General features: G+C 33.6%; 1 protein-coding gene across 1 annotated transcript in view; it reads right to left on the bottom strand.

Moving 5' to 3' along the window:
* LOC103505849 (homeobox protein prospero) overlaps positions 1 to 9,839 on the bottom strand; it is a 102,417-nt gene extending 92,578 nt beyond the window's left edge. The window contains 2 exon segments of the mRNA XM_026821073.1: positions 4,676 to 4,761; positions 9,616 to 9,839. The gene's annotated coding sequence lies outside the window, so the exon portion shown is untranslated.
* Positions 9,840 to 11,164: the final 1,325 nt, after the last annotated feature.

The following is an 11,164-nucleotide window of genomic DNA, read 5'->3' on the forward strand; positions in this document are numbered from 1 at the left end:
TACTTTTCAGGAAATATCATATAGGTACCTAAGAAAAAACTATCTAAAAGATGTCATAGTTATTTAAAGTCATCAAAATATTGTTTTTGATCCATAAATCTATTAAAATCCTATTGAAATTCTCAAGTGAAATTATGTTAAAGAAACTTCCTCAAACAAGCGAGAAAAACAGCAATGAAGAAGAGCTTTCAAGCTCAGCCTTTGCTATTTGTCTTTTGTTTCTGATTCACACCTTTTCATTTGGTCTATTGAAAGCGAGTATATGTTAGGTAAACAATAGAAGAGAGAGGTTTTAGTGTAACACTTTGGATGACATAAGGATAAGTGACGCTTCAAACGTGAGAAGTTGTTACGCTTTCCGTAATGTTTACAAGGAGTGAGGTGTGTAATGTGTAACTTGTCAATTATCTTAGCAAACCCTTCTTCTATCTGATTTACAAATGTCTTAAGTGTTTGGTAAGTGACGCTTCAAACGTGAGAAGTTGTTACGCTTTCCGTAATGTTTACAAGGAGTGAGGTGTGTAATGTGTAACGTGTCAATTATCTTAGCAAACCCTTCTTCTATCTGATTTACAAATGTCTTAAGTGTTTGGGTTGTCTGTAACACATTCACTATCCCCAAGGGACAGTTTATATCCGCGATATAGCATTTGAATATATCAGTAACATAAGGTACAAGTTAAGTGTGGGTGTTGTTCCATATAGCTGATAAATAGATAATACGGTTTTCAGACTATTAAAAGAGACAGTCAGTGGTAAGGTACATCTGTTAGTAAGTATTGCCAGGCTCTAATTATATCTCGAATAAAAACAACTAAAATACTTAATATTATTTGTTTTCAGACTATTAAAAGAGGCAGTCAGTGGTAAGGTACATCTGTTAGTAAGTATTGCCAGGCTCTAATTATATCTCGAATAAAAACAACTAAAATACTTAATATTATTCTAATAGGTTCTGTCATACATTTGAAGTATAGTTAATTAAGTATTAATAGAACACCTCATAAAATACAATTGTCTAATTTGAAAGTAATCAAATAAATGGCAATTACAGACATATCCAAATATTGTAGGTGTATTGTGTATTAAACATGCAAGTAAAGTAGCTCATGCCACGCGATCCAAGAATAACAACATTTCATAGGTACGAGAATTTAACGGAAGACATAATGAGTTTAGTAGAAGGAAACATAGGTATAATTCCAACTTCTAAAGTGTCAAAAAGATCATTTTAAATTATGTCAACCAAAATCACGTCAGCACTCAAAAGGTGAATTAAAGTAAAACATTAAGTATGATATTAAAGTAAAAATATTTGAAGAAAAGTTTTTTCTCGGATATTCTAATTTCAAAAAGAAAATAAAACAATCACATTATACAACGAAAGCAATAACATAAAAGTATAAAACCAATAAAAGACACAAGAGGTATAAGAATCACGAATTATAACACATCGTATTTTTTAAGAACATAAAAGCTGATAAAACGTATTCTAATTTCAAAAAGAAAATAAAACACTCACATTACACAACGAAAGCAATAACATAAAAGCATAAAACCAATAAAAGACACAAGAGGTATAAGAATCACGAATTATAACACATCGTATTTTTTAAGAACATAAAAGCTGATAAAACGTAAAGAGGTATAAGAATCACGAATTATAACACATCGTATTTTTTAAGAACATAAAAGCTGATAAAACGTACATGAATTGCGACAAATACCAATTAAAACTTAACTCAAAAACCTTGAGAGAAGGGGAATTGTGGTAAAGTTTTCTTATGTGTTTTGAGAACATAAAAAAACGCGTCATGTAAGGAAAGTTAATGGTAAATTCATCAGCAGAAGACAAAACCACAAGAATCTCGATATCTTTTTTTGCCTTTCTTTGGAAAAGCGAAAAGATTGAGAATAAACTTGACGATTTTCTAATTTATTTGAATTGAAAGTTTCGCGATTGGAATTTCCAAAGTGTTCTTAATTTATTTGAGAGAAAAAAGGACATTTTTCTTAGCTTGGCTTGAGGTCATCAGTGGTAAATTGATGGCGGCGCTTGTAATTTACTGATTTTCAAATAAGAACTTCAGGGATCAAAGATGAAATGTAGTTCAGATCCTACATATCTCTACCATCATGTTTATAGTGCCTTTTAATAGCAATCATGATACATATTCAATACAAAGATGAAATGTAGTTCAGATCCTACATATCTCTACCATCATGTTTATAGTGCCTTTTAATAGCAATCATGATACATATTCAATAGAGAGTTGTATCTACAATATCGTCAATATTGTAGGTGCTCAGTAAGTCAGTACGAATTAATAATTGCATTGACTGTGGCGAGACTGAGAGAGAAACAAAAGGAGAAGGATAAGAAAAGTACAGTCGCGGAGAAGTGTGTGTGCTTTTTATTGTAGGTGCTCAGTAAGTCAGTACGAATTAATAATTGCATTGACTGTGGCGAGACTGAGAGAGAAACAAAAAAAGTACAGTCGCGGAGAAGTGTGTATGCTTTTTAAAAATGTCCTCATTAAGACTTTTTTTGTAAAGACAAAAGTTTGCATTCAAAGGGTGACTTTTTCAAGTTGAAGTTTCTTGTGCTCAGTAAGTCAGTACGAATATAGTAATTGCATTGACTGTGGCGAGACTGAGAGAGAAACAAAAGGAGAAGGATAAGAAAAGTACAGTCGCGGAGAAGTGTGTGTGCTTTTTAAAAATGTCCTCATTAAGACTTTTTTTGTAAAGACAAAAGTTTGCATTCAAAGGGTGACTTTTTCAAGTTGAAGTTTCTTTCCTTAATACAAAAGATATCTCTCCCTCTTACCCAGGGGGAGGCTTTTGGGTGAGAAGTAGCATGTAAGATTACGAAGGGAGAGAGGCAGAGAGGCAGTAAGGGTGAGTAAAAAATACTTGAAGAAATGGAGGAAGAATTTTAAAAGAATTAAAAAGATTTTTTTCCTTGATCAAAGGTTCGCGACTTTTTTTGCGTCTTCATATTCATTCTAAAAAAAAAGAAAAAAAATGTGTGTTTTCTTTTTCTTTTTAAATACTTGAATTTTTTATTTAATATTTTGTTTTAATTAAATATTTCTGTCTTTGAATTTAGTTATAACGACCCCTCCCTGTAATTATAATTCTTTTAGCATCATAATTTCTGTCCGGAAATTAATAAGATAAATGAATACCCAAGTGATTATTTCTTTTCCTTCTGCAAACAATTTCCAAGACGAGTAATAATAATTTTCCTCCAAACGTCATTAATGTTTTTTCCTCTAATTTACAGGCACATCTAGAGGGTGATGTAGGTCAACTTTTGGGCCATACAGAGTCGAATTCATAGCTCTTCAAAACTCACTTCCTAGTACGTCATTTTTTGCGAAAAACTTTTAATTAAAACCAGCAGTTTTAACCAACAACTTCTTCAGAAATTAAAAACCAATGAGGTAGATACCTGGTTGACTACCTATGAATATTTCATAACTCGTACCTATGTGAGTACTCCTAGCATTCCTAGCAACATACGCGTAACTTGAAGAAAACACATGTAGAATTTCTCAGATCGCATATTATGTTCCACTAATCCTACGCTTAATATCCACTTCATTGAGTTTGACTGGTAATTAAAATTAAAAGTTCCAAGTTTTCACAGAAGTTTTCTAGTTTCTATTTTTAATTTGTAGGTTGGTACCCGAGCTAACTTTTATAAAACGAATCATGATGGGAAAGTCATGAACCGAGCTCTAATGTATTCGTAAACACCCATATCTGCTTAAAGAGGACGTAATATGTAATTAGTCGGCATACTTGAAAAGTAGGTAATAATGGCTTTTAATGAAATACCTGCTAAAGTTCTTGGATTTACTGAGCATTTCAGACAAATCAAATGTTATGGTTTCTACGCCCAGCAGGCAAAAGTTTCGTTTAGTATCCACTCTGAGAAGTTGGTTAGCACGCCACTGGTAATCTAATGACCAATACTTATCCCTTCAATAAGGTCTTCACCGACCCTTTCTTAATCATTTCCAATTTCATCACTCACGCCTCTGATGCCTCAATTTAAATGTCTTTCTTTATCTTCCCGCAACTCTTTTCATTCATTTTGTTTTTGATTACTTTGCAGCAAAGTTTTCCTCCGAATCCTTCTGGTTTCTTAATTGATCAATTAGGGAGGAAAGGATGGGACCCGGCTATCTTCATTAGAGGGAAGGATAGTTGGGGAAATCTCTCCAGACTTTTGAATTCTTTGCACTATTTTTGTGTGGAAAGATTGAAAGAGTTTCACATTAGTCCAAACTCATGCATTTAATTTTGTGAGATAAACTATAAAATTTCTTAATTTCTCTAGTATCAAATGAATGAAATTTTCAAACTCACGCCGGCTATCTTCATTAGAGGGAAGGATAGTTGGGGAAATCTCTCCAGACTTTTGAATTCTTTGCACTATTTTTTGTGTGGAAAGATTGAAAGAGTTTCACATTAGTCTAACGTCAGTTGTCAAAAGAATGTCCAAACTCATGCATTTAATTTTATGTGATAAGCTATAAAAATTCTTAATTTCTCTAGTATCAAATGAATGAAATTTTCAAAATCACGTAATAAGGTTCATAGGGTAGACTGTACAAAATACGAAAGAAATGCTTGATAAATAAGTAAATTTGTTTTAACTTACCCTAGAGGAACAGGGGGTGGCTCGTTGCGGAGAATTGTGGTGGTTTTGTGGGGCCGTTTTCAAAAATTGTATTTTTGAAAATTCCTCTGAAAACAGAAATGAAAATCATACCCATAATTAATAAATTATTATAGTTAGGGCTTAAAAAACATATAACATTTTAAAATATAATATTTTGTCATGTCTGTTATAAAATTTCAATATTAATCTGTTAGCTAAAAGGAGATTCAGTATTATCTGCTATTCTAAAGGACATCCGGACTCTCTGTTTTTCGAAAGCCTCTCCTCTGTTCAAGATAATGTCTCGCCTTTGTCCAAAAGATAAGAATTATCTACATCATACGTGGGTCTTCTCTACTTCCTCTCTAAACTCTTTGATAAATAAATTGGTCTAAATAATAATTATGTAAACAAATTTTATAAAAATGTGACAGTAGGACTCATTTTGAAAGACCAATCATAAGAAGTATTATCATCTAAAACTGTGAAAATAAATATTGGGATATTCCAAAGATAATAAATTTAATATCGACCGTTTCGGAAACCCTAGTGTTCATCATCAGTACAACAAAGTTTCACATATTAATAAAACGCCCGGAATTAAAAAAGAGTAGACTATGCAATGTGCAACAAACGAAACTCTACTACATGGGTTCAAGTCTTTATTGCTGGTTGCAGTATTCAAAATATGTGAGGGGTTGTCGTTGACTTTTTATCTTTTCTTCGCTCATCTCCCCCCCCTCCCCCTCCATAAACCTCTTTTTACCCATAAATTCCACAGATTAAAAAAATGGCAAAGTATTTAATCCTTCCGTGATTAAATACTTTTTATTGTTACCAGATCTCCCAATCAAACATTCAGGAAGAGATAGGGGATATAAAGACAGAAGACTTGGTGGACATGGCAAATAATAGCCAACATTTGCAATAATTAGCTATGCATGCGAAAACTTCCTGTATGGAAGTCTGAGGACCAAGAGAATCCCCCCCTATTGTATTCCAAATCTTTTCATTGTTACAAGATATAGGAATGGGGGGATGGATGGGTATGGTGGGACGAGTGCGGAAAACGAGAGTCGTATTGTTATTTGTTGCGGAGAGGAGGGATTTTTTTCCGTTCGTTCGAAAAATTTGCATTTTCGTAGAAAAGACAAAAGCGAGAGCGGGATTAATTAAGAAGGGAAACATTATTAGTGAGGGAAATATAAAACAGTTTCTTTAAATGAATAATAATTGAAGAGAGAGCGGGGAGTGGGGTTGTACTTTGATTTCTTCCATGCATAGGGAAATGATACAACATTAGACACGGTTGTTGGAAAATGCTGTAAGCTTCCAATATTTAAGAGCACTTGGTTGGGAAAGAACTAGAACTTTTTCTTTGATACCTAAGGATTACGTAGGTAGGTAACAGTAGGTACACGGACTTAAGTATAGAGCATGATGTATAGGTCAATCGATCGATAGATTGGTCGTCCATTAGGGGCTTCTTCCCTTCACAAAACAACAGATTTCACCATTTCCACGTTTCAAATAAGCAGCTTTTCCTCACTAGAAAAGTAACCTCATAAAAAAAGAACTTTTTCTTTGATACCTAAGGATTACGTAGGTAGGTAGGTAGGTAACAGTACAACAGTAGGTACACGGACTTAAGTATAGAGTATGTATAGGTCAATCATGAGATGGGTACCGAAAATATTCTCGTCTCGTCTCGTCTCGATCGATAGATTGGTCGTCCATTAGGGACTTCTTCCCTTCACAAAACAACAGATTTCACCATTTCCACGTTTCAAATAAGCAGCTTTTCCTCACTAGAAAAGTAACCTCATAAAAACCTTTTTCTCGTAAGAAAAGTAACCTCATACAACGTATACACATAGATGTAGAACAAATAGATACGCAACTCCCCATGCCCTGCATTGTTTATATCTGAGGCAACCTCCTGATGAGTCACGTGATCGCATAAGTAGCGCCTGTTATTTATGAAGAACACTTTACTCTTTACACACATGTACAGCACATAGGGAATGCGAGAAGGGTGTTGTAAGTGAAAGACTATACCTTATCCATTTGAATATGGCAGCAAGGAGTCATCGACCCAAAATGAAAGAACCAATCAGAATGCGAGAGGGTGAATGTATGAATTTCTCAAGGGTTAGACGTATTATTTGGACCATTTCCTTTTGTAACGAATATAATATTCAAACTGGGTAGTTTTAAAAGTAGGGGGTGAAATGTCTTCAAGAGAACGAAATGTAGTGCTAAGCACATTGCCTAATTTGAAAATAATAGGGGATCTAGTTGGGTTTATTTTAACCTTTCGTGGCATAGTGTTGGAAGACTAATAAGTTATACAACTCCCTCCTATCCGGAAAATGGGGAGGGAGGCACTTGAACCAAGACACATAGAGAGAAACAACCTTCCCCAATGTGAATTTTCTTCAAGCCATTTTTCTCCCGCTTTTCTTGCCAGATCTCCCAATCAAACATTCAGGAAGAGATAGGGGATACAAAGACAGAAGACTTGGTGGACATGGCAAATAATAGCCAACATTTGCAATAATTAGCTATGCATGCGAAAACTTCCTGTATGGAAGACTGAGGACCAAGAGAATCCCCCCCCCCTATTGTATTCCAAATCTTTTCATTGTTGCAAAATATAGGAATGGGGGGGATAGATGGGTATGGTGGGACGAGTGCGGAAAACGAGAGTCGTATTGTTATTTGTTGCGGAGAGGAGGGATTTTTTTCCGTTCTATTGTATTCCAAATCTTTTCATTGTTACAAGATATAGGAATGGGGGGATAGATGGGTATGGTGGGACGAGTGCGGAAAACGAGAGTCGTATTGTTATTTGTTGCGGAGAGGAGGGATTTTTTTCCGTTCGTTCGAAAAATTTGCATTTTCGTAGAAAAGACAAAAGCGAGAGCGGGATTAATTAAGAAGGGAAACATTATTAGTGAGGGAAATATAAAACAGTTTCTTTAAATGAATAATAATTGAAGAGAGAGCGGGGAGGGGGATTGTACTTTGATTTCTTCCATGCATAGGAAAATGATACAACATTAGACACGGTTGTTGGAAAATGCTGTAAGCTTCCAATGTTTAAGAGCACTTGGTTGGGAAAGAACTAGAACTTTTCCTTTGATACCTAAGGATTACGTAGGTAGGTAAGTAACAATAGGTACACGGACTTAAGTATAGAGTATGTATAGGTCAATCACTCGATCGATAGATTGGTCGTCCATTAGGAGCTTCTTCCCTTCACAAAACAACAGATTTCACCATTTCCACGTTTCAAATAAGCAGCTTTTCCTCACAAGAAAAGTAACCTCATAAAAACCTTTTTCTCGTAAGAAAAGTAACCTCATACAACGTATACATAAGTAGCGCCTGCTATTTATGAAGAACACTTTACTCTTTACACACATGTACAGCACATAGGGAATGCGAGAAGGGTGTTGAAAGTGAAAGACTAGGGGTGAATGTTAATGTATGAATTTCTCAAGGGCTTAGAGTTTAGACGTATTATTTGGACCATTTCCTTTCGTAACGAATATTTTCAAACTAGGTAGTTTTAAATAGAAGGGGTGAAATGTCTTCAAGAGAACGGAATGTAGTGCTGAGCACATTGCCTAATTTGAAAATAATAGGGGATCTAGTTGGGTTTATTTTAACCTTTCGTGGCATAGTGTTGGAAGACTAATAAGTTATATCAACCTATTTTGTGTTGGGACATCTTTGGATGAAAACCAGATCAAAATATTAGTACAGTCGTGTTGAATAGGCTGGAAAATCTTATAAATAGGTTATACCTACAAACATACATACTTAAAATTAATACAAAAACGCACACATAGGAACAAATATAGGCCTACCCACGTATATACGACTACTCTGTATTAGAAAGCCAAGCATTTCCACTTCATGTACAAACGGTAGGTCCGGTTTTGATGAAATTTGGCATACATATTCAACACAAATTTGTACAATATTATTGAGTCCCCCCCTTCCCCAAAGCACATTGCCTAATTTGAAAATAATAGGGGGTCTAGTTGGGTTTTTTTTTAACCTTTCGTGGCAAAGTGTTGGAAGACTAATAAGTTATATCAACCTATTTCGTGTTGGGTCATCTTTGGATGAAAACCGGATCAAAATATTAGTACAGTCGTGTTGAATAGGCTGGAAAATCTTATAAATAGGTTATACCTACAAACATACATACTTAAAATTAATACAAAAACGCACAGATAGGAACAAATATAGGCCTACCCACGTATACGACTACTCTGTATTAGAAAGTCAAGCATTTCCACTTCACGTACAAACGGTAGGTCCGGTTTTGATGAAATTTGGCATACATATTCAACACAAATTTGTACAATATTATTGAGTCCCCCCATACTTTAAAAGGGGATTTTTTTTCCTGTGTTGAAACCGGTCTTGCATGAATTACCGATCTGATGACCTCTATCATATACTCTTTGGTCTGATTAAATAAAAACAGGTAAATGTAATCAATTTTTTTTTCTTTTTTTAATTAAAATAGGAAAATTGATTAAAATTATTAGAATAATAAAAAATATTTTTTTTTAAAACATAACAATATTTTTTATTCTATTAAAGATTATGTTTTTTTTTTTTTTTCCAAGTGCATAGTCAAAGGCCTGCATTTTTATTTACTTATAATGTACCTAATCATAATCGTAAACCGGTAGGTAAAAACAGGTTTTCATTTATAGATGCAATAATAATTCCCTAAGCAAATTATCATGCATTTTACACAAAATATTTTTTGATAAAATATTGAAATTTTGAATTTCCTTTATTCTTTTAATAATTCTCTTATCTTAAGCATGTAATTATTAAAAATAATTCGTGTATCTTGTAGTAATTAAAATTGCATAAATTGTACATATGTATGGGGTCTGAACATAACTTACCAATGAGTTGTCTTAATTTTACATTAATCCAAATGAATTAAATTTTGGTTTATTTCAATTTTGAAGTCGTGTTCCGAACACGGGAAATTTTATACATTTTTAGATAATCACAAAATTGGAAAATTTACAAACAAAATTGATAAATGTTAGGAAAAGACAAGAAATAAATGGATGACCAAATGAAAATTGCACATTGTTTTCAAACTAAACAAATTTAAAACTAAAGGTAATGAAATTGATAATTTTTAAGAAATAAATGGATGACCAAATGAAAATTGCACATTGTTTTCAAACTAAACAAATTTAAAACTAAAGGTAATGAAATTGATAATTTTGACATTTACATGATAAAAAGAAAAATGTTTACAAGTTAAAAAAGCGGAAAAATGAAAGGAAAGTAAAAAACACCGTTTTAATCAAAAGAAATGAATGGTTTTCACTACGAGTATCCTAAGTGTCATTATTCACAAATAATACATTAATTTAAAATAACTTAAAAAAGTTAAATAAAATAAATTTGTTGATAATTTTGAAAGTCCACAATATTGTTTCTCAAACGTTCGCTAAAATCCTTGATCACGCCGACGACCGGTCAAATTTGTTGATAATTTTGAAAGTCCACAATATTGTTTCTCAAACGTTCGCTAAAATCCTTGATCACGCCGACGACCGGTCAAAAGAGTCGAAATGTTGTCCACTAGCACATGTGCCTTGGTCTGGTGAGGAAAGACGACTGCTTGTGGAAAAGGCTTAAGTCGGGAAATTATTTTCATTTGAGGAAAAAGGCAGAGAGATTCTTGTCTGAGTTTTCTTCTCGCGGAGAGATGTTGCTTCGAGACGGCGGAAAATTCATAGAAAAGAGAATTGGCGAGGACTTGCGCACACATTTTTTTCGAAACTTTTCCCCTATTTTTTCGAAATTTTCAGACACACTTTTCCGACTTTTCGTAAAGCTTCAAAAATTTCTCCTCCGTTTCACAGGAGAAAGTTTTTAGCATTTTTGTCGTGTGCATAGAAAGAGGAAACCCTTTCTCCTTGACGAAAACTCCGCCCAAGTTAGCGGCGGGGAAATGATCACTACAAAAGAAAATTGCGAAGAATATGATCGCGAAAAGTTTGGAAAAAGAAAATATTCTTTATTATTTTTAATTTTTTTATTTTAAAATTATAAATATTAATTTAAAATATGCTTGCAATCCTTCCTCTTCCTGACTACTTGCTGCTATTTTTTACTTTTTTTTTTTTATTTTAATTCGGTCTCTCACTCTCTTTCTCTATCTTTACATATGCATTTTTTTACTCACAAGAGTTGGAAATAATAATGGTCAAAATTATTCTAACTTTGCTCTTAAGTTTGTTATACTTATGATGCCATTAATACCTCTAAGCTCAAAATGTTCAAATATTTTCATATAAAATCTATTAGGGGGGATGTTGGGGGTTCTAAACCATTGTTAAGTGATAAGAACAATATTGTCCATGAGCTTCAAATGTCGAATCCGTTAGATTTGTGTGATTATCAATCAATCAAACTAGATTTTTTCCCCTC

This window comes from Diaphorina citri, unplaced genomic scaffold (genome assembly GCF_000475195.1).
Source record: "Diaphorina citri unplaced genomic scaffold, Diaci psyllid genome assembly version 1.1 scaffold199, whole genome shotgun sequence".
NCBI classification, from domain to species: domain Eukaryota; kingdom Metazoa; phylum Arthropoda; class Insecta; order Hemiptera; family Psyllidae; genus Diaphorina; species Diaphorina citri.